The 24,927-nt window shown below is 41.3% G+C and overlaps 1 protein-coding gene across 4 annotated transcripts in view; it reads right to left on the bottom strand.

The window, feature by feature from the left end:
• The window catches only part of TTLL10 (tubulin tyrosine ligase like 10), a 261,339-nt gene that overhangs the window by 194,587 nt on the left and 41,825 nt on the right, over window positions 1-24,927 (bottom strand). Inside the window, exons 1-2 of one of the 4 annotated variants that reach the window (XM_075906190.1) lie at window positions 8,514-8,628; window positions 8,389-8,421 (exon numbers count right to left, since the gene is read on the bottom strand). The exons of 1 other annotated variant lie outside the window; for it this stretch is intronic. The gene's annotated coding sequence lies outside the window, so the exon portion shown is untranslated. Of the gene's footprint in view, window positions 1-8,388; window positions 8,422-8,513; window positions 8,649-24,927 lie in introns of those variants that run through there. 2 more of the 4 variants (XM_075906188.1, XM_075906189.1) reach the window with 2 other exon arrangements.

Here is a 24,927-nt window from a genome sequence, read left to right as displayed (position 1 = left end):
GTGTAGCTGAAACAAAATACAGGACTATGTAACGCTTTAAAGACTAATGAGATGGTTTATTAGATGATGAGCTTTCGTGGGCCAGACCCACTTCCTCAGATCAAATAGTGGAAGAAAATAGTCACAACCATATATACCAAAGGATACAATTAAAAAAAATGAACACATATGAAAAGGACAAATCACATTTCAGAACAGAAGGGGGATGCGGGGGGAAGAGGAAGGAAGGTAAATGCCTATGAGTTAATGATATTAGAGGTGGGGAAGGGTAGATGTCTGTGAGTTAATGGTATTAGAGGTGATAATTGAGGAAGCTATCTTTGTAATGGGTAAGGTAGTTGGGGTCTTTGTTCAGTCCCCCGCGGAGAGTGTCAAATTTTAGGATGAATGCCAGTTCAGAGGATTCCCTTTCAAGTGCAGATTTGAAAGTCTTCTGAAGTAAGATGCATGTGATTAGGTCATTGAGACAGTGTCCTTTCTTGTTGAAATGGCAAGAAACTGTTTTTTCTTTGTGATCCTGTCTAATGTCTGTTTTGTGGGCATTGATTCTTTGGTGAAGTGTCTTTGGCAGAGAATAGACTGCTTAAGGCAGAGTTTCCTAATGTAATTTCATTAACCCCTAAAGGGCAGGCAGCAGAAATGTGCTTCCATATTTTGACACTGTAGTACAAGTAGGCTTAGTTTCCCAACAATGCTCAAGAATAAATGTGGATCTTTTTCCAGATAATTTTCTTTCTGATATCTCCACTTACACTAAAGACAACTAGAAAGGGGAGCACCTTACCCCCTAACTCAGGGCTACTCAACATGTGGCCCATGGGCCACATGCAGCCCGTAGCCTGTTTGTTTGTGGCCCACGGTGCGGTTTGGGTTTACGTGGGGCTCAACACGTGGCCCATGGGTGGGATCCTTTGAACATGGCCTCCACTGGGAACATGTTCCACAACAGCAAGGCGTCTCTCAGACAGGGTGAGCATTGACAGATGCAAGTGGATGGGCTGTCTGGAACAGACAGGTGCAGGGTGTTGGCATTTCTAGCCCCCAGGGAGGAGGTGCTGGGAGCACCGGGGCATTGTGTGAAAGAAGCTATTTGCATATATATTTGCATGTATACACAACCACACTTAAGTTGCGAGCCTTGGCCTGTGCTGTATGATTGTGGCCCCCGGGGCTTCCAAAGTTGAGTAGCCCTGCTTCAGATTTGTGTACCAGATGTGTAGTGCAGTAGACATGCAGAGCTCTCCCACTCTTTTCTTTAGCAATCATACCCTTCTGATGGAAGCTGATTTGGTTGCTCTGTGATCAAGGACCTTGGCTCAGCTGCTGGCATCTGTGTTTGTCCCACCAAGACGCTCGCATAGTTATTTCCCAGGGGTGTGTCTACACAGCAAAGTTATTCCGGAATAACTATGCATAAGAACATAAGAACGGCTGTACTGGGTCAGACCAAAGGTCCATCTAGCCCAGTATCCTATCTGACGACAGTGGCCAGCACCAGGTGCCCCAGAGAGGGTGGACCAAAGACAATGATCAAGCGATTTGTCTCCTGCCATCCCTCTCCAGCCTCTGACAAACAAAGGCCAAGGACACCATTTTATCCCCTGGTCTACACAGCAATTCCATTATTTCAAAATAATTTCAAAATAACAGACAGCTTGTTCCAACTTCTGTAAACCTCATTCTACGAAGAATAACGCCTATTCCAAAATAGCTATTTCGAAATAAGGCATGCGTAGACGCTCCACTTCTGCTATTTCAAAATAGCTCCTTCACCAGGGCCATTCTAAGTTATTCTTCCTGGGGCTCTAAATCAAGAGAGCATGTCTACATTAGGGAAGCCTGCTTCGGACTCATTTTGAGGCTTCCCTGCAGTGTAGACGTGCTATTTCGAAATAAGCTATTTCAGAATAACTATTCCGGAGTAGCTTATTCTGAAATACCTGTGCAGCGTAGACTTAGCCTAGGTGACCTGCCTTTCAGCTGTCATTCATCTCACATCCCTCCCTGCATACAAATGTTTCTACAGACTTTTGTGTAACAGTTGCCACAGCCAATCCTTTCTCTTCTCATTACATATACAACACACTCCCACCCACTTTTTGGAGGGTGATTCCTTTCTCTCAGATATATCCCTGATTCCACAGTCCCAAGATAACTGCTGGCACAAGAGCCAGTGGAGAATCTCATACACATGCGCACACACACAAGCAAAGCAAGTAACTATTTTGGCCTTGCGTACTCTCTCTCTCTCACACACACACACGTGCATGCACACACGCGCACGTGCAAAGCAAGTAACTATTTTGGCCTTCCTCTTCTGGGGGATCATGTATGCCATGCAAATTGTGCAAAACATGGTCTGGCTCTGCCTGTCTTTCCAACAGTGGGCTTAAGGGCTGGGGAAACAACTCATCGCCAAACCCTTTATTATATTCTGGCTATGAGACTGCAGTGAGAAGCAAATCCTGTGCCATTCCCCTCACCTCTGCGCAATTGGATCGCTTATCTCATTTGGGGCTTGATTAATTATTAGTCTGGTTGTAATATGTACACACACGCACACAGAAAGGGTAAATGAAGACACTAGGCCACTGTCATTTTCCCACACATAGATACAGCTCAAGGTAAACGGTTCTGCCTTAATTACTATGCACGACTGAGCAAAATAGGCAGCATAGTCAAGGGGCCAAAGGGAGTTAGACACCCAATGCCCTTAGACATTAATGAACTGGACATGTTTATAGCATCAAAAACTCCTATCCTCTGGATCTAGGATAACAGCAGCAATTCTTGTCCCAAGTGAACAAGAACACTATACCTTTAAGAGCTGCTTGTCAAAACAAACATACAAACTCCTAATGGTGCATACCTGAGTTACCCTAAGTGACAGGGTGTCAGATGTTATCATGAGAGATTGTCTGTCTGGCTTTGAGTGTAAACCCTGCTCAGTTAAAGTGTAATCAGACTGATTTTGTTGGGCGCAAACAGCAAAATTTGCTTCTAATAACCAGTGCCTTTTTGCTTCCCCAATAAAGTTCAAAGGCCAGGATAAAAACTAACAACAAAAGATCTCGTATCCCCAGGAACACTTTCATTCCTTTTTGGCCCACACGGGTGATATTGCAAAGGCTCAAACTACACATTCTCTAACCCTAAAAATCCTAGTTTTTCAAATCTTCATTTAGGACCTGAGCCAAAGCCCACTGAAGTCAACAGAAAGATTCCCCTGACTTCAGTAGGCTTTGGACCAGGCTCTTGAGTACTCGAGGGTGTGACAATGGGCTAAATTAAATCCTGCTGTAATTCCAAGGAATATGAGGATGGCATCACACTGATGTAGTAAGAGATCAGAATCTAACACACAGTATTCTCTGAATGGCAGCACTATCTTTCTAATATTGTGCTTTTATAGGATAATAAAATAATAATCTAATGTTTAAAATAGTACATTGAAGTTATACAGAGCTTTCCATCCAGGGTTCTCAGAGCATTTTGCACAGATAATTAGCCTCATGACAGCTCTGTGTAGTGGGTATTACTATGCTCAATTTATGGAGTGGGAAACTGAGGCCTGGAAAATGTCCTCATTCTGCACATACTCATACTGCACATCAGCTACTGATCCAGGAACTGAATTCAGAGCACCTGTTTTACAGATGTGTGCTCTAAGAACTTGACAACATTTCATGTATTTCTGCAGCAACTACTACTAGCACTAGATCTATAAAGAGCTAAATTCACTGTCTTTGCTTCCACTGTTAATATTCTTGTCTGAAACTTGTTACTTTGAATAGCAGTCCCAAATCAAAAACAACTCCTCACTGTTTTTGCTGAAACAGACTAACATGGACAGACTAACTCAGACATTAGACCCAAATCAAATTTCATAATATTTAACAGTGGATGCCCAGGGGACTCTATGAAGGCAGTGTATTAATGCCCTACAGGCATTGTGCCTTGAGCTTTATCCCAGCAAGCCAAAGAAATCAAAGAAAGAGCAGTGTAATAAGCTCTAAAGGGATCCAACCTTCCTTGACCTTTGGAGTTAGGTGGTGAGACATCCAGTCCTGAGGATCAAGAGAAAAGAGTATCTCTTTGAGGAGAAAGAGAGAGAGATGTGTATATCTGGAAACAGGAGGACAAAATTGCAGAGATAGTGTTAAAGTTACAAATATGGGGTCAGAGATAAACACACACAAAAATTAGCTGATGGCAATCACTCTGAGCTAGGAAAAATTAAGCTTTCAGGGTATGTCTCAGAAAAATCTAGCAACAGTACAAATTCTTGATTTTGGAGGACCGTTCAAACGCTACTATCAATGATGGATTAAGAAGAGACAGAGAATGAGCAAGAAGGGAGGGACAGGTTACCTCAAAGTTATAGGACGCATAATCAACATCCCATCCCCAAGAAAAGATTCTTTAATTAATGTCAGTATAGTTACTTTATGTTAAGAATATATATGTGCACATACCGGTCCAACAAAGGCAGCTGAAAGGAGTGTATTTCCTCTTCACAGCAAGAACAAGTGCACAGCAAGGTTACAGAGCAATATGTGATTTGAGAACATTTTTCTGAAAGGGCAAAATCCTTTCTTGAAATGTTTGCTCGTTTCAGCTTTCACGGCTGGATAAGATGGCTGTTATAAATATCTTTCCCACTTGGAAAGAACAAAATATCTCACATTTTTGGAAAAAAGAAAAAGAACAGCCTGCAGATATTCAACCAACTCCTGATCCAAAGCCCATGGAAGTCAGTGGGATCTTTCCATTGACTTTGAAGAGCTTTGATCGGGCCTCAACTGAAATGCAGTCATTCTTATAAGGAGTCCTGAACAATAGGAGTTGTTTAATAAAAAGAGGCAATAACAAACTTACTAAGTCAAATACAGTCTTGGTCAGAACAGGTGCAATTCCTTTGTCTTTAATAAAGCTCTGGCCACATACACCAGCACTGAGACTTTTAGCTACCTTAAGAAGGATCTGATGGAAACAAAGAAGATAATGCCTCTGGTGTGCTATCTTAGGTGTTACTGCCCTTGTTTTCCAACAATCATCACTACTAACATACACATAGTATGCAAATTGTTCCCAAAAAGGAAGCAGGGTCTCTTCCTTCTGAAAATTTTCCCTCGGTATATTTATGAAGTAACATGAAGTCATTCCTATAACTTACTTTAGGTCATTTTAAAATGAATAGAATGTCGTGTTTATTTTTCAAATAACTTTAATTAAATCTTGTGGGCCAGATCCCTTACTAGAACAATACCAATTTAAACCCACTGAGGATCTGTCTCTTTTAAGTTCTTGTGGTTTTAGGCTTTGTGCATTCAGATTCATCTCTTCCATCAAGTTATAATTTTTTTCTGGATTTTGCCCACCTAGAAAGTTATATGGATTTGTTAGTTTTTAATGTTCCTCTTTTATGGCCTCTCACCACCATGATAATTGGAATACCCAAATGAAAATATCCCAGAAAGAAGAGAAATGCTTGGTAAATCAATAACAGTGCTTGGTTTCCAGATGGAAACTTGGAAACATCTATAACGTTCAGATGCTCCAAAATTTTTACTGCTCACCTGGCTTAGAAAGTACCATCCCCCAATTTGATCATGATTCTTCTTTTATTACCTTTCAGATGAATAGACTAGAAGGTGGATGCTAAATTAGCCTCAGTTGTAGGATGCAGAGCATATCTCCTTCCCCAAAAGACGTGCAACAACAAAAAGATCAAGGGTTCTCGGCTAAGACTTTCATACAAGAAAGGTAGGCTCACACTCAACAGATGGTTTCACCGGGTGACTGATTACTATGGTAATAAGACAATGCTGGAAGTTCATGTCACCTCCAAAGTAAATAGCAAAGGTTTGATTATAATCAATATCTGTTACAGATCAATTCTAGTATAAACAGCATTTTGTTATAGAAACCAAACCACCCTATTCCTTTCCTTCCATTTCCTACATTGGTGATTCCTTGGATGTTTATGAAAAAGCAACACAGTCCCAGAACCCTTCTAGAACTGATCAGAAACCCAGGAAGAAACTTCTGGCTGGGTTTTATACACAAAGTCAAGTGATCAGAATTGCTACGCCACTAATTACTACATGAAGCAAATTGTCTTGGAGAGACATCCAGTCCTGAGGATCAAGAGAAAAGAGTATCTCTTTGAGGAGAAAGAGAGAGAGATGTGTATATCTGGAAACAGGAGGACAAAATTGCAGAGATAGTGTTAAAGTTACAAATATGGGGTCAGAGATAAACACACACAAAAATTAGCTGATGGCAATCACTCTGAGCTAGGAAAAATTAAGCTTTCAGGGTATGTCTCAGAAAAATCTAGCAACAGTACAAATTCTTGATTTTGGAGGACCGTTCAAACGCTACTATCAATGATGGATTAAGAAGAGACAGAGAATGAGCAAGAAGGGAGGGACAGGTTACCTCAAAGTTATAGGACGCATAATCAACATCCCATCCCCAAGAAAAGATTCTTTAATTAATGTCAGTATAGTTACTTTATGTTAAGAATATATATGTGCACATACCGGTCCAACAAAGGCAGCTGAAAGGAGTGTATTTCCTCTTCACAGCAAGAACAAGTGCACAGCAAGGTTACAGAGCAATATGTGATTTGAGAACATTTTTCTGAAAGGGCAAAATCCTTTCTTGAAATGTTTGCTCGTTTCAGCTTTCACGGCTGGATAAGATGGCTGTTATAAATATCTTTCCCACTTGGAAAGAACAAAATATCTCACATTTTTGGAAAAAAGAAAAAGAACAGCCTGCAGATATTCAACCAACTCCTGATCCAAAGCCCATGGAAGTCAGTGGGATCTTTCCATTGACTTTGAAGAGCTTTGATCGGGCCTCAACTGAAATGCAGTCATTCTTATAAGGAGTCCTGAACAATAGGAGTTGTTTAATAAAAAGAGGCAATAACAAACTTACTAAGTCAAATACAGTCTTGGTCAGAACAGGTGCAATTCCTTTGTCTTTAATAAAGCTCTGGCCACATACACCAGCACTGAGACTTTTAGCTACCTTAAGAAGGATCTGATGGAAACAAAGAAGATAATGCCTCTGGTGTGCTATCTTAGGTGTTACTGCCCTTGTTTTCCAACAATCATCACTACTAACATACACATAGTATGCAAATTGTTCCCAAAAAGGAAGCAGGGTCTCTTCCTTCTGAAAATTTTCCCTCGGTATATTTATGAAGTAACATGAAGTCATTCCTATAACTTACTTTAGGTCATTTTAAAATGAATAGAATGTCGTGTTTATTTTTCAAATAACTTTAATTAAATCTTGTGGGCCAGATCCCTTACTAGAACAATACCAATTTAAACCCACTGAGGATCTGTCTCTTTTAAGTTCTTGTGGTTTTAGGCTTTGTGCATTCAGATTCATCTCTTCCATCAAGTTATAATTTTTTTCTGGATTTTGCCCACCTAGAAAGTTATATGGATTTGTTAGTTTTTAATGTTCCTCTTTTATGGCCTCTCACCACCATGATAATTGGAATACCCAAATGAAAATATCCCAGAAAGAAGAGAAATGCTTGGTAAATCAATAACAGTGCTTGGTTTCCAGATGGAAACTTGGAAACATCTATAACGTTCAGATGCTCCAAAATTTTTACTGCTCACCTGGCTTAGAAAGTACCATCCCCCAATTTGATCATGATTCTTCTTTTATTACCTTTCAGATGAATAGACTAGAAGGTGGATGCTAAATTAGCCTCAGTTGTAGGATGCAGAGCATATCTCCTTCCCCAAAAGACGTGCAACAACAAAAAGATCAAGGGTTCTCGGCTAAGACTTTCATACAAGAAAGGTAGGCTCACACTCAACAGATGGTTTCACCGGGTGACTGATTACTATGGTAATAAGACAATGCTGGAAGTTCATGTCACCTCCAAAGTAAATAGCAAAGGTTTGATTATAATCAATATCTGTTACAGATCAATTCTAGTATAAACAGCATTTTGTTATAGAAACCAAACCACCCTATTCCTTTCCTTCCATTTCCTACATTGGTGATTCCTTGGATGTTTATGAAAAAGCAACACAGTCCCAGAACCCTTCTAGAACTGATCAGAAACCCAGGAAGAAACTTCTGGCTGGGTTTTATACACAAAGTCAAGTGATCAGAATTGCTACGCCACTAATTACTACATGAAGCAAATTGTCTTGGACCACAGACTTTCTTAGAATTCAGCCTTATTTCCCTGTACCTGAGAAGTGCACATAAAGTGCAGTCATTTTACACATTTGGCCCCTGAACATTTTTCAAAACTCCCACTATACACTGCAAAATACAATTCCTCTTTGGCTTGAAAAGGCAACTGGACTATTTTTTTAAAAAAATCAGTCTTCCACTTACTTGTTCTTTGCAGTCTTTCTTGACATTTAAATGCTAACAAACAAAAATAAGATTGAGTTTCACTTAGTCTTGATCATATTAATTAAAAAGTCAATTAAAATATTAACCGTAAATTCAGGCAATACCTTATTAAGCAAAGGAAAAACAAGGTGGAAGATGAACACCCCGATGGAATCTCAGAAGAGTAGATTTATTCCAGCAAGTGCTTTACAGTGTCTGTTATCTCAGCCTTGGCTAAGCAAGAGAATGCTGGTGAAAATCTTTGCCTGGTACAGTACGGAGCCTCTGTTTCACAGGCCAGGAATTTTACATTGAATAATTTTTAACTTCAGCTCTGGGAGGAAAAACAGGGTCTTGCACTTATTTTCTGTTCAGTTCGATGATTCACACAAAGAGGACTCCTAAAATAAAGGGGGAAATGTAACATTCCCCAGTAGCTATCACAGGAGGATTACTTTGCAGGACAATAAATAGAAAAAATAACATAAAAGATTTTAGCTTTTAATAAATATAAACTATAGTGGAAATTCTCAGTCATCATTCAGTGTTATTGGTTTCATAGTTTTGCTGCTAATAAAATACCCACTTAGAATTTTATAAAAGATAATAACACTTAACACTTATAATTAACTTTTTTTATTATTATTTGAACTGAGATTTGGGCCCCACTATGCTAGGTGCTGTACAAACATATAATAAGAGAACATTCCTGCCCTAAGGCGGTTACAATATACTAAGCGTGGGAGGAGAATACGTTACAGAAAGGTGAAGTGACTTGCCCAAGGTTACATGTGAAGTCAGTGGCAAAGCCAGTAATAGAACCCAGGTCCTATCGACGGGACAGTGCTACCTCCTTATAATATAGTAAAAGGACTGCAATTATAAGACCCTACTGCATATTACACATTTAATCTTCTAAGCACATTTACAGACATTAACAATACAAACAAAAGTATTTATGAAAGAGATTTTCAGAGGCACAAAAACCAGGTAAGTACCCACTTCCCACTGATAGACAACAGAAGTTGGATGTTTAACTCCTGTTTGTGCCTAGGAAAATCTTCCTCGGGTAAGGCTGCAAAGTACGGGTAGCCTGGTTTGCAGGGAGGAATACTGGAATACAGTGTCTAGTCATTGTTTTCTTTATATTACTCAGTAAACCAGTGGGAGAGTATGAAGTAAAACCAGCTCTCCTGACTCCCAGCCCCATGCTTATCTCCCTATCTCATGCTGCTCCTCAGTCACGCTTTCCTAACCCAGCATCAATGCCTTACTATGATGATGAATAAGACACAATCTAATATATGCATCCAAACAGCAAGAGAATAATTCACATATTTCTAAATTTATTTTATCATCACCCTATCTTTGCCTCTAAATAACTTTTATGATTCCTTTTGCTAATTAAAACTTATTTTGAAAACAAAACCTGAGCCAAACACAAAACCCTATCTTGTAACACGTATGCGCACGCGCACACACCAACACACTCTCCCCACACACATTATACAATAACAATACCAACAGGCCTTGTTGCAAAATATTGGATTTTTCATAATGCATTATATTTGTTAGTGAATGTTTCATTCCAACTTAGATTCAAGTTAGTCCCTGGCTTTTTCCACATTGAAACCTCTAGGGCTAGTAGTCTGCAGGTGCTCAATTACAATTAAAGCCCCATTAAAATATCCATTTAAAATTACCCTCTTCATGATAATCATAGAATGCTAGACCAATACATTCAATTTAATTAGGCCTTTGGGTTTGTCAGGAAGAAATCGAACAAAAATCCCTCTGGCTTTGAACTCATCTGAATTTGTGCAAAGACTATGCAACATGCATGGCATGGAAGGCTAAAACACAAAGTGTACCTGCCTTCCCTCCTGAGTTTGTATATGTGTGAACTGGGAATCAGATATACTGCATGAGAAGAAAAACATACCAATTTAGAGAGATCCTGTCCATTAATGTTAACCCCACAGATAACTGCACACAGATAACTGCACCTGCAAAGTTTATGCACACATCCATTTTACATATGCTAATAGGTTTGTACATGTCAAATGACACAATTTTTTTGTGGGCACTATCAGTTACAAACCAAAAAGCAGGGAAGCAAAACTGGTAGCAGGGGCTGAAAATATAGCTCTAAGTCAGTGGTTCTCAAAGTGCAGTCCGTGGACCACTAGTGGTCCACAGCTGCCTCCCAGGTGGTCTGCAGCTCGAGCTCAGCCCCCCCCCCCCCACACAACATGGGATGCGGTAGGCTCTCATGGGGGCTTGTCCATATCCTTGCACCTCAAGTGAGGCTGCCCTCCCCACCTCATTCTTTGTGCTCGGAGTCTGCAGCAGCAGCAGCCTCGAGACTATTTTCGCCCTGCCCTCCCCACTTCCGGTCACCATGTCGCTGGGAGTAGGCCCGGAGCTGGAATTCTTAAGTGAGGAGCTGTTGACCCTGCGCTTCCCCCGGGGCTGCACCTGCCGCGACGGGGACCTCCCTGCCCTGTGCACTCTGCTGCAGGGTGCACCCCACGCCGACCTGGCCACCCATCCATTGGGCCATGCACTTCAGCAAGGTGTGGCTCAGCCCGGGCACGGAGTACTGCTCCACAGGACCCTCCCTTTCACATGGCTCAACCTTGCTGTGCATGTGGGAGGGGAAGGAAGCACTACCCGGCTTGGCAGGGGGTCTCGATACCATCCGTAGCCCCCGGGGAGGGCCAGGGCCCAGGTTGTGGGGGTGTGCCCATGGTGGAACATGGGACCCAGTGGGCTCTCATGGGGACTTGCCCATGTCCCCCTGTCAGAGTCAGTGGCATCCTGCCATCACCTCCTCCCCCTCCAGTCCCTGCTTGTTTCCAGTGAAAGATAGGGATTAATATGAAAGTTGAGAGGTGGATAAGCAACTGGTTAAAGGGGAGACTACAGCAGGTTATATTGAAAGGTGAACTGTCAGGTTGGAGGAAGGTTACTAGCGGAGTTCCTCAGGGATCAGTTTTGGGGCCAATTTTATTTAATCTTTTTATCGCTGACCTTGGCACCAAAAGTGGAAGTGTTCTGATAAAATTTGCGGATGACACAAAGTTGGGAGCTATTGCCAATTCTGAAAAGGATTGGGATATCATACAGGAAGATTTGGATGATCTTGTAAATTGGAGTGATAGCAATAGGGTGAAATTTAATAGTGAGAAGTGTAAGGTTATGCATTTAGGGATTAATAACAAGAATTTTAGTTATAAGCTGGGGACACATCAGTTGGAAGTAACAGAGGAGGAGAAGGACCTTGGAGTCCTGGTTGATTATAGGATGACTATGAGCCGCCATTGTGACATGGCCGTGAAAAAGGCTAATACGGTCTTGGGATGTATTAGGCGAGGTATTTCCAGTAGAGATAAGGAGGTGTTAGTGCCATTATACAAGGCATTGGTGAGACCCCATTTGGAATACTGTGTGCAGTTCTGGTCTCCCATGTTTAAGAAGGATGAATTCAAACTGGAACAGGTACAAAGAAGGGCCACTAGGATGATCCGAGGAATGGAAAATCTGTCTTATGAAAGGAGACTTAAGGAGCTTGGCTTGTTTACCTTAACCAAAAGAAGGCTGAGGGGGGACATGATTGCACTCTGGGACAAGAGTGCCAAAGGACTGCGGTGTCTCAGTTGGGGGACACATCAGTGGGGGGGGGGGTTGGGAGGAGGTTTTTTTTGCTTTTCACTTGTGTGGTCCCCAACTGATTTTTCTGTGGGTCAATGACCTCCCTTCCCCCTGACCAAAAAAGGTTCTCCACCCTTGCCATCAATAAAGAAAACCTGGCAACTTTTTGTATTGAACATAAATTTACTTTCTTTAAAATGAAGTTTGATAAACTAACATGAGAAAGTTAAAACGCTTAATCTGTTTAATAATTTAAATTAAACCATTCTCCCTAGCTGCAGCACTAGCAAATTGTTTCTGGTGTAATTATGTAATTAACTGTGAGTTTCCATTAGCAACTGGTGTCCATGGAAAGATTTGCATTGAGCCAGGTGGTCCATGGGCCAAAAAGTTTGAGAACCATTGCTCTAAGTATTATATGCTGTTAGGAATGGATGAATAATGAATGTGTTATATATCATGACAAAAGTATTGAAAAATATAGCTTTTGCAATAGCAATAACACACACGAAACTGGATTCTGATCTCAGTGACACTGGTGTATAACAGGAGTAACTCTAGTGAAATCAATCAGTATAAATTTCATGTGAGGGCTTAATCCAAATATCACTGAAGCCAATGGAAAGAATCCCATTGTCTTCAAAGGGCTTTGGATCACACCTAAAGGAGGTCAGAAAATAGACCCATACTGATACCTGGAAAAAGTAATTAGTGATTGCTAGACATAACTTTTCCCTTATAATATTTAAGGTGCACAGGAAAACAAGATTTGATCAAGATGCATGAGATTACAAAATAAAACAAGAAAATACAAGAATTTACCATTTTTACAAAATCTCACAAATATGGAACAAACTGAACCATCACGACTTGACCTCTACATACACAGATCTCTTCACTCAAAGACTTTAAGCTCAGAAGGAACCTTCATGATCATCTAGTCTGCTCTCCTGCACATTGTGGACCACAGAACCTCACTCATGCCCCCCTGTAGTTGTTCCATAACTGGTGAGTTACTGAAGTCTGCAAATCTTGATATAAAGACTTCAGGTTACAATGAATCCACTTATTCTCCTTCAAATCAGTGAATGACTCATGTCTCTCACAACAGAAGAAGGTGAAAACACACCAGGGTCTCTGCCAATCTGATGGGTGGAAAAATTCCTTCCCAACCCCAAATATGGCTATCAGTTAGACTATGAGCATATGAATCAAACTCACTAGTCAGACATCTGGGAAAGAATTCTCTAAAGTAACTCAGAGCCTTCCCCTTCTAGTCCTTTCTCCAGTCATTGGAGATATTTGCTAATAGTAGTAGCAAATGGTCACATACTTTTGTAGGTAATTTCATCATTCTACTACCATAAATTTACCAGACTTGGTCTTAAACCACATGAGATTTTTCTTCCTCTACCCCAACTCCTCTTGGAAGGCTGTTCCAGAATTTCACTCCTCTAACGGTTAGAAACTTTTGTCTAATTTCAAGTCTGAACTTACTGATAGCTAGTTTATATCCATTTGTTCTTGTACAAACTCTGGTCCTGAATTTAAATAACTCCTTTCCCTCCCTGGGATTTATCCCTGGATGTATTTATAGAAAGCAATCATATCTCTCCTTAGCCTTCATTTTGTTAGGCTAAACAAGCCAACCTCCTTAAGTCTCCTGTTATAAATACACCTTTCTTAAACAAATGAGAACAGAATTGCACACCATATTCCAGTCTCACCAGAGCTATGTATAAAGACAACACTTCCCTATCTCTACTGGAAATACCTTGCCTAATGTGTACTAGAATTGCATTAGATGTTATTGCCTTTGAATTTTCTCTTAGCATTCATAACAAAAAAAATAAAACGCAACCTCTCTCTCTCTCTCTCACACACACACACACACACACACACACACACACACACACACACACACACAAAGGCACACAAGTGTTCATTGTGGAAACCAGCTATGTACACAGTAAACCTTTCTTTTAACATTGCCAACGTTAATCCCCAAAATACAAACCTCCCAAGCTCTGCTTCCTGTTATCTATTAAAATTTACAGCAAATGGAAATAAAAGCCCTTTGGGTGAAGGACCAACGAGCTGGTGAGATTATTGCCATGAAGTTCTGACCAATGTTAAAGCCACTTTCCTCAAGAGGACAATTGATCAATCCCCAAAGAATCACCAAATCCCATATCATCTATGAGAGTGCAAAATAATTTTACAGCATAATACCACCTCTTCCAGAGCAAACCAAAGCAGCCATATTGCACCACAGGCAGCTGTTTTAAATGAAAAAGCGCATCAATAAAATATGATTTATAACAACTTTGTGGGGAAGTTTTGTGCTTATCATTCTCCAGATAAGATAGGAAATGCTGAGAAAGGCTTACTAAAGGACAACCTGGCAGTCAGTGTGTTAACGAACCTGCCGTCCAAAGCCTTATTAGCACAGAAGAGATGGTTATAAAGTGACAGCTGCCAGTGCTAAGGAGTGGTGTTGGAGGCAGGGTTATATCCGTAAGTGATGGTGCTGTTATAGTCGAGATGTAGAAGTAGCCACATTTTTTACATTTGGACTATTCCACCTGCTTAATTTATTATTACGGTAGTGCCTGGTGGCCCGCACCAAGAACATTACCCCATTCAGCTAGGTACTGTATATACACATACATTCATAGAAATATAGGACTAGAAAGGACATCAGGCATCACCTAGCCCAACCTCTCTGCTAAAAAGAGGCCAAACATACCGAGATAGAATGTATGGTGCTGGGTGGGGAGGCTCAGGCCCCATGCTACCCTACGGTCCCGTGGTGCTGGGGGAAAGCGTGGCCTCACCTTGGGGAAGGGCCTGGGCAGAAGGGGCAGGACTCGGGGCTTGCCTCCCACAGCCCCACCTTCATCCACTGCCCATGTTGTCACCTCACATTCAGTTGTGATCCACTATAATCTCTGATCCTTTTCTGCCAGTTATTCCCTATTGCGTAGCTGTACATTTGATTTTCCTTTTGTAAGTGAAGTACTTTTTCTTTATTTAATTTCATCTAGTTGATTTCAGACCAATTTTCCAATTTGTCAAGGTTGTTTTGAATTCTAATACTGTCATTCCATGTGCTAGCAACCCCTCACAGTTTGGTGTCATCTACACATTTTATAAGCATACTCTCCACTCTATTATCCAAGTCATCAATGAAAATACTGACTAGGACCAGATTCAGGACAGACTCTGCAGGACCCCACTAGATACGTCCCCCCAGTTTGATAATTTCTCTGAGTCTTTCAACCAGTTTTGCATCCACTATATGGTAATTTCATCTAGATCACATTTCCCTAGTTTTCTTATGATAATGTCATGTGCGACTGTGTCAAAAACCAGGGGTGAAAGTAATTGCCAGGATTTACCAGTATACCTGGATCCTTGGCAAGGCGTGGGGAGTTAGCTTTGGGCTCCTGGAAGGGGTGGGGACTTGTGCAAAAGGGGAAGGGCTATGGGCCAGAGTACCCCAGCCAGCCCTTCATGGCCATCTCAGCAGTGATGATCAGAAGCCCAAGGACTGTGGCAGCCAGGAGGCAATGCGTCAAGAGTACCCTCCTTAAAGCACTGCCACAGCAGTACTTGAACATTGCTGCCCCTTTTGCTCCCCCTCATTGGTAGCCCTGTTGTGGTAGCAGCAGCTGAGAGCTACAGGCCCTTTTAAATCACTGGGCCCTAGAGCAGGGAAGCGAACTACGTCTCTCCCTGGGTCACCTGCATAATGGAATCCAGGACTGGCACACGACGTGTGCAAAATTACCAAGAAATACCAGTATGATCCTCTATTGAGTTCAGCACATTAGTGGGGCTCAGCACCCATTGGTGACACTCAGCACCTTTCAAGATTTGGCTCATAGTTTTATGTATAACAGTCAAGCTCTGAGACCCTAACTTGCTCTGAGGGAAGTAGCTTTATTCATTCTTCTTCATAAAGGAACACTTTTCACGCAAATAATAATGATTCTTGCCGGTGCAAATGCTGTATGCAGGCAGCAGCAGGCCTAGCCTCCTGCAGTTGTAGAATGACGGGATAATGAGACAAGGAGCTGGGGACGCCCAGTTAGGAATCAGGAAGCTTGAGGAAAATATCTGACTGGGCCTCAGACAGGGGAGAATGCTCTGGAGCACAGTGTGACATCAAAAGGAGAAGGGACTGTTTTGGCTACAATCCAAGCAGGGTCTTTTGTTTCTTGTTATCAAAGAAAGTTACTGCTGCAAGCCAGACAATAAAGACTTTGGAGGAAAGCCATCCTGGTAAAAGACACGGAGATAAATTCATTTCATTGGCATGGCACCTGAGATACACTTTGCTCACTTTGTTTGTAAATTGCCTCTACCCACTTGTCAGTGTTCACCCAGAAAGTTCTCCAAAACAGAGTGGCTACGTCTAGACTGGCATGATTTTCCGCAAATGCTTTTAATGGAAAAGTTTTTCCGTTAAAAGCATTTGAGGAAAAGAGCGTCTAGATTGGCACTGATGCTTTTCCACAAAAGCACTTTTTGCGGAAAAGCGTCCGTGCCAATCTAGACGCGGTTTTGCGCAAGAAAGCCCTGATCGCCATTTTCGTGATTGGGGCTTTTTTGCGCAAAACAATACCACGTTGTCTACACTGGCCCTCTTGCGCAAAAGCATTTGTGCAAGAGGGCTTTTGCCCGAATGGGAGCAGCATAGCATTTCTGCAAGAACACTGACAATCTGTGTTCTTGCGGAAATTCAAGCGGCCAGTGTAGACAGCTGGCAAGTTTTTCCACAAAAGCAGCTGCTTTTGTGGAAAAACTTGCCAGTCTAGATGCAGCCAGTGAGCTGAACATGCTGATATACTAAATAAGATGTCACACAACTCTCCCCCATTTTATCTACCACCTCCCTGGTTTTCAGGCTCTTTCTGGGCACAATGTGGGTTATGTGCCTTTCACTCTGGTGCCCCTGAGTGGCCAAAAAAAGAAGGGCACCACCTACCCTAAATCTGTATGCCCCCACAGGCTCAATAAGAAGGTAGAGTTGTGCTTTTGTTGAGAAAGGAGGGAGCAGAAGGGTGAAATAATAGGCACAAAGGAGGGGAAAAGGATGCAAAAACCATAGGACTGTCAACACAGAGAACCTATCTTTTAACTTAACCGCTGTTTCTAGGAAGCCTTGTTACAGAATGGATTTACTGGACAAAAATGCCTCACTGGAAGAGACAAGTCCTAAGTCACTTCTATTGCAAACCAATCATTCTCTTCCCCAACTGACATACTCATTCACACAAAAACCCTTTTATTTTTTCTGTACTTTATTAACAAGTTTGCTAGAAAATGTCATCAATCTTTCAAACTCTGTGCCTCTATGTGTAAAGTCCAGCTTAGAGCTTCTTATTATGTCTGCAAATGCAAATGATCAAGAACCCTTCTGAAATCTATACTGAATCTGCTAGTCCCCTGTAATTTTACAGAAGGCTGTGGTTTCTTATTCTGTCCAATGTATGCCATTATTGACCTGCAACCAAGAATCGCAGGACAACCCAGTGCAACCACAATGCAAAATGGCTACATAACACTTTTTACATGTTTCTAGCTACAGTTGAAATGGTCAGAGTATCTGTAATTGAACTCAAGAGTTGTGTCTACACTGGCATGATCTTGCGCAAAAGCAGCCACTCTTGCTCAAAAACTTGCTGCCTGTCTACACTGGCTGCATGTTTTGCACAAGTAAACTGACGTTCTAATGTATAAAATCAGGGCTTCTTTCACGAGAACTCTGACACTCCCACTCAGGAATAAGCCCTCTTGCACAAGAGCTCTTCCAGAAGAGACCAGTGTAGACAGGCAACATGAATTTCTTGTGCAAGAAAGCCCTCTGGTTAAAATGGCAATCAGAGCTTTCTTGCACAAGAGATTGTTTACACTGGCATGGATGCTATTGCGCAAAAGCACATCTCTTGTGCAAAAGCACATGCCAGTGTAGACGCTCTCTTCTTGAAGAGTTTTTGCAGAAGAACTCTTCCGCAAAAGAGTTTTTGCATGAGAACGCGCCAGTGTAGATGTAGCCAAGGAGTCTACAGATAATAGACTTTAGTTACAAACTGTGTTGGGCCAAATTCTGAGCCAGTGTAAATCTGTGTCGTTCCATTAACTTCAATGGAGTGATGTTACCTTACAACAGCTGAGTATATGGCCCATTATTTCTACATCCACTGGAAGAACAGGATGTCCAAATGGCTAAAAGAGACATCAAGATGTCCTGAAACAGGAGACACAAAAATGTCATGTCTCCTATTCATTGTCATGTGAGACCCTGTGAGAGAGATTATTCTGACCCCCACACATCAGAGGTGCTATATCCCCAACAGAATACATGCGTATTGACTGTAAGTGCATCTTGTAACTCTCGTTAAGAGCTAAGAGAAGGTATGCATGTAAATACCTGCTCAATGAGAGAGGAATAGGAAAAGAGAGAATCTGTGGCTTAGAACGTATTTATGATAAGAATCTGTTCTTTGCAAAAAGATGAGATTCAGATATCACTGTGATAGGTGCCTTAGAAGGGTTCTCAGGACAAAAATGTTGGTGGCCTCATAGTGCTGGGCTAGTCACTTTAACTTTCTATGCTTCTGTTTTCCTCTTCCACTTTTTATCTACTTAAATCGCAGCCTTTTTGAGGCAGGATCTTTTTTCACTGTGTTGTACAACAGCAACCTGATCTCAGTTCAGATCCACCTAGAACTATTATAATACAAATAATAAATAAAATATGAAACTATACATTGTTTGTATTTATTTTTCAACTCGCATCACAGCTATTCTGCTAACAGGCAGGAGGGCAAGTTTATCACTGATGTAACACCACTGACTACAATGGAGTTAGGCCAGTAATGTGTTTGGTTCAGAGTCAAAAAAAGGTCACCCATGTTCAACAAAGAAAAAAGATGTATGTGAACTATGACATGGTTCACCAACCTGCTCTCCTCCATTTATAGAATAAAACAAAAATCTCTCAGAAGCAATCAGCACAGTCACAAATCCATCTATGGAACCCAGTTTTAGTGTTCTCACTAAAGAGCCTTTAACGTCCAATGATATAGCACTCCTTTATTGAGGATGAGATCTCCAATGAGGGAGAAACCATGAGAAAGACAATGCACTTTCTATTGTTTGCATTGCTAGAGAAATGAAATATGCTCTAGCCTACAGTTTCAGAAGTAATTAGTGATATTTGGTGCCTCAGTTTTTGGGTGTCCAATCTGACACCATAACAGGACCAATTTTCACAAAACAGGAGCTCAGCACTTTTTGAAAATGAGGCCCATGTAAAGTGTCTCAAGTCAGACACCCACAAATCACTAGTCATTTCTGAAAATGTAGGCCTGTATGTTCATTAGAAATTCACAGATTCCAAGGTCAGAAGGGTCCTTTGTGTGATCATCTAGTCTTACCTCCTGTATAATACAGGCCATAGAACTTCTCCAGAATAGTTCTTTTTTTAACTACAGGCAGTCCCCGGGTTACGTACAAGATAGGGACTGTAAGTTTGTTCTTAAGTTGAATTTGTATGTAAGTCGGAACTGGTACATATTGTAGGGGAAACTCTAGCCAAACATTTCTCCAGAGCTCAGTTTTATTCTCCCATACCTCACTTCCCTCAGTCCTTTATTCTCAAGCTGAGGTGTCTTCTGAGAAAAGCCGCTCCGTGTCTCCCTGGTCTGCTGGGGGGGGGGGGGGGGGAGAGGTGCTAGCTTCGCGTCTCCCTGGTCTGCTGGGGGGAAGCAGCTAGTGCGGGGTTGCCTCGCCCCGTTTGTAAGTAGGGATCCGATGTAAGTCGGATCCATGTAACCCGGGGACTGCCTGTACACCATATCTTTAAAAAAATTGCCAGTGATGAAGAATTCAGAATGACTATTAGTGAGGCTGAGCTGCAAAGTTTAGCTCCAGATCCAAAGTTTGCAGTTGTTTAGACCAGGCCATGACTCTTTATGTTAATAGAATGTTCAGTTACATTCTCAAGACAGGAAATTCAGGGAACAGCTGGTTCACTTTCATTCCCTTTGCTACCTAACCTCTTTCCCCTCAGCATTTTTCCCTTCCCAACTCCTCCTTATCACCTCCACCCCATTTGGGAGTATGCATTAAGATAAGACAACTAGATAAGTAACCTCTCATATGTCAATTTACATGTATAATCTGATAATTTACAACAATTAGAGCATGAAATACTTCTGTATCTTCATCCTGTTTAGCTCAATCTGTAAAGTAAATATTTGCCTGGTGGTATTTCTCATCACCCTGAGTTAGGTAGTGGGAATGCATATTAGGAATAGCAATAAGAAATAGGTAATTCTTCTAGCCTCCTGGTATATGAAATTGGTTTACAGGCATTACAGTGCTTCAGATGGCACCAGAAGGTAATTAACTATTGCAGCCACTTATTCAAAGTCTTTAATCAAGATTTGATACCTTTCTAACAGATATGCTATAGCTCAATCAGAAGTTATAAGCTTGATACAGATATTACTGGGTGAATTTCTACAGACTGTGTGTACAGGAAGTCAGACTCTAGATAATCAGAATGATCCTTTATGGTCTTAAAATATATGAACCTTTTAATTTGGTTAGTATTAGATTCTAGCAACAAAGTGGCTGATGCAGGTAGCAGATCAGCTGGGATCCCAGTCTGATGTGAGAGGCAAGGTTAATAATGAAATTGAATCCTATTTATATTTCTGGTGGATGTCTGATTACATGAAAAGACACAGACAAAAATATGAAATAAATGAAACTAAGTGCAGGTTGGTTTTCTGGATCTCTATAAAACTGGTTCTCCCTAAATCTCCTGGAAACATATCTGGTTTTGTTACTTGTCAACTTTTGATGGGAACAGTGCTGATTTTCACTTCCTATTGCCTTGAAGCACCAACTGTGGGCCATGACGTATCTCACTTAACCTTTTCTCCCACAGAGTAACACTGAACTTCTGCTATATTGGATAGTCTGTGATTCTCTGATGCTTACCCATCAGTCAGCCAAGGGCAAAGAATGGATCAGGGAGATAATGATCCTTTCTTTGATCATATAACCGTTTCTGTAACTGGTTGCTGTCATTTGAAAAGCAGTGGGAAGAGAAAAAATAAAGATAACTCACCTGACATGGAGCTATATGTGACAAGAAATGGGCCTGAACTATAACCCCAAATAGGACTGTCCTTAAATTGTAGGAAAATTCAGATCCAGACCTGGTCTCTGGCTTGACCCTGAGATTAATGATACAAGATTAGAAAATAAAACTGAATAGGCAAGGTTGATTGAGAGGGTATCCCCTTCAATTTTACTTATTCCTCCCAGAAGGAAGGCCTTGTGTTTAACTTACTAAGTTCCAGTTTAGAAGATGTAGGTTCAGTGCCTGGCCCTTCCATACATTTCCAAAGAAACCATGGGTAAATCACTAAGGGTATGTCTACACTTGCACCCTAATTCGAAATAGGGCTGCAAATAATCTGAAATTGCAAATCAAGCCTGGGATTTAAATATCCCGTGCTTAATTTGCATCTTCCCGGCCGGGCGCTATTTTTTGAAATTGACAAGACCGGAATAACTGCCCGCGTCTAAACGCGGCAGTGAAATGGCCATTAAAAATAAATCCCTATTTCGAACTACCTGTTAAACCTCATTGCAGGAAGAATAACAGGTAGTTTGAAATAGGGCTTTATTTTGAATGGCCGTTTCACTGCCACGTGTAGACGTAGGCAGTTATTCCAGTCTTGTCAATTTAAAAAAAAAAAATGGGTGCCCGGCCAGGAAGATGCAAATCAAGCACGGGATATTTAAATCCTGCGCTTGATTTGCAATTTCGGATGCCTACATTTGCAGCCGTATTTCAAATTAGGCTGCAAGTGTAGATATACTCTTACTCTCTCTGTTCTCCAGTCCCCAGCTATAAAACAAGGGTACAAATAATACTTATTCTTCTCATTCTCTGTGGCTACGTCTAGACTGGCATGATTTTGCGGAAATACTTTTAATGGAAAAGTTTTTCCGTTAAAAGTATTTCCGCAAAAGAGTGTCTAGATTGGCAAGGATGCTTTTGTGCAAAAAGTGCTTTTGCGCAAAAGCATCCGTGGCCAATCTAGACACAATTTTGCGCAAGAAAGCCCCAATCGCCATTTTAGCCATCGGGGCTTTTTTGCGCAAAACAATTCTTCCCTGTCTACACTGGCCCTCTTGCGCAGGTATACTTGCACAAGAGGGCTTTTCCCGAGTGGGAGCGTGAAAGTATTTGCGCAAGAAGCACTGATTTTGTACATTACAAAGTCAGTGCTCTTGAGCAAATTCAAGCGGACAGTCTAGACAGCTGGCAAAGCAACTGCTTTTGCGCAAAATCTTGCCAGTCTAGACGCACCCTGTCTGTCTTGTCTATACAGATTGCAAGCACAGTTTCTTTGACCTAATTGGAGCCATGCACATTTACATCAGCTGAAGATCTGATCCAATTATTTTATTTTCCATCTATCATACAACTACTGCCTCAGAGTGCACTACCAGGGTATGTATGGGTGTTTCTTTGTCAACAAGAAAGTCCAATGTGATCATCTGGACAATGAAAAGATACTGCTTTTTAAACAGCAAATTTGCATGAAAGATTTGGAAACATCCAAGTAGTAAGTTAATTCAAAAGCATCAGGGTAAAACAATTTCTTGTAAGACATCTTATAACAGACATCTGTGTGGATCTGAAAGCCAAACCCCTGGGCTCCTTCCTCTTACAAGAAGAGTGAACCTGTTAGCCAAGTCCTGTTTTTCCAGATAAGTCTTGTACATATTTGCACATTAATTAAAAGCAAAGTCCGAGAAGTTGAGTGAATGTGGAATATATTTGTCACTATCCATTATGTGTTCTTATAGAACTGAAATGCTATGAGCACATTTCTAACCACAAGGACATGATCCACTTCAGGCCTTCCTTATAGGAAACCTAGAAGAAGCAAAGCCATAGCCGTTTGTTTAATGTCATTTAAGAAAAAAATTAAAGATACAAGACATGAAAGAAAATAAAAGGCAACTCTATGGATATTCATAAAACTTCCCAAAATAGTCCAGAATTTGAGTCAGATATAGACAGTATTATCTAGTGATTAGAGTGGGGAACTATGTGTCAGGAGGCATATATGATATCCTCTATTTTCCCACTGACATTTTATGTGACTGTGGGCAATTCACATCACTACTCTATGCCCTGGTTATCCTCATATGCAGGGGTGACCTGCCTGTGACTCCGGATCACACATGGGTCTTCAGAAATTAATATGTGGGTTCAAGCATAGGTACCAACTTTCCAATGTGCCGGGGAGGGGGTGCTCACTGCTCAGCCTCCAGCTCTGCTCCATGCTCTGCTCCCACTCCACTCCTTCCCCCAAAGACTCCGCCCCTTCCTACCTCTGCTCCAAACCTGCCACACCCTCACTCCTCCCCCATACGCCTCCGGCATGCCAGGAAACAGCTGATTGTGGTGGGTGGGAGGGTGAGGTGCTGATTGGTGGGCAGGTCGGAGGCACTGGGGATGGATGGTGGGGGAGCTCATGGGAGCTGCAGACATATTACTGTGGCTTTTTGGCACATACAACATCTTGAAGGTGCCTTTTACACTGCTCCATGGCTGCCATTTTGGATCTGGCTTTATTGATAACTGGTGACATCTAGTGGTCAGGTGTATGAATCCCAGGTGGGTATTCCACAGAGACATTTCCTAGTCTTGTTTCTAGCCTACCTCCCTGAAAAGTTCTGTTTCCCATTTAAAACTCTGTGTTTGGCAAAAGTGCTAATGGAAAATGCAACTCTCTTTGGAGGCTAATCTCAAGAAAATAGGATCTCGTGCCCAGGTGGGTAGAAGAAAATAGAAATGAACCATTGTCAGTGATCTGAAACTATAATGCTTTCTTTATAAGGTTTGATCTTGCAAAGTGCTAACTAACTTCTGGGGTATCCAATGGGAGTCAAAGGTATTCATCATCTTGCCAGAGTGGGCCGTAAAATGAAGTTTTCTCTACCATATGTTGGCTTCACTCTTGACTAAGGGGGACAAGAATCTTATAACAGAATCTTCTGAACTGTATGGGTTCATACATTAATTCTGAGCAAATAAAATGTGCCCAGATTTTGAAACTTGAGTTCATAAATGTAAGCAATTAATTCTTCATTCAGGTGACAAATTAGACACTTGAAATGAGTATTTAGACACCTGATACTGAAATGTGGCACAGGGGCCTAGCAATGCCCACATTTTGAAACTGGAGCCAGAATGTCTGAGTAATCACAGAGGACCTGAGCCTGCATCACAGAACTCAGTGACAACTCTGCTACTGACTTCCATGTCAGCTAGGCTGTGCCTCATGTGAATTGGAAATCTTGCATCATTATTTGTGCAATGTGACATCAGACATCTAAGAGCAGCAATTTAGGAGTAATAAAAAAGACACCAATTTTTAAATGCTTTGGCAGAGCCCCTTTAGCAGCCAAATGCATATTTTCGACCAAAATGAGATGGGACATGGAAATAGGACACCAGAGAGAACATATTTTAAGAGGCTTCAAACTATAAAAGTCCATTTTATGAACCTTTGAAATAGAAAGCATTGTTATGAATGTTTGTGTGAAAGGCATAGATAATCATCATCATATATATTTATTAAGCATGAAATCGCTTCAGGCTGGTGTTTGCCTTTATCAAAACTTTGCAATTTCTATTACATTATACTCTATCCAGCCCAGATAACGAGCATTCTCCAAACCCCATCTCTGCTCTGCAAATTAGCATATGGTAAGAAATCAAGAGTGGAAAGCAAAATATGTGGATGCCCAACTTTATATGCAGAGAAGACATTA

The sequence above is a fragment of the Pelodiscus sinensis genome, chromosome 23, assembly GCF_049634645.1.
Source record: "Pelodiscus sinensis isolate JC-2024 chromosome 23, ASM4963464v1, whole genome shotgun sequence".
Lineage (NCBI taxonomy): Eukaryota > Metazoa > Chordata > Testudines > Trionychidae > Pelodiscus > Pelodiscus sinensis.
The sequence above is the reverse complement of the archived record's forward strand: the minus strand, read 5'-3'. Positions and strand labels throughout refer to the sequence as shown.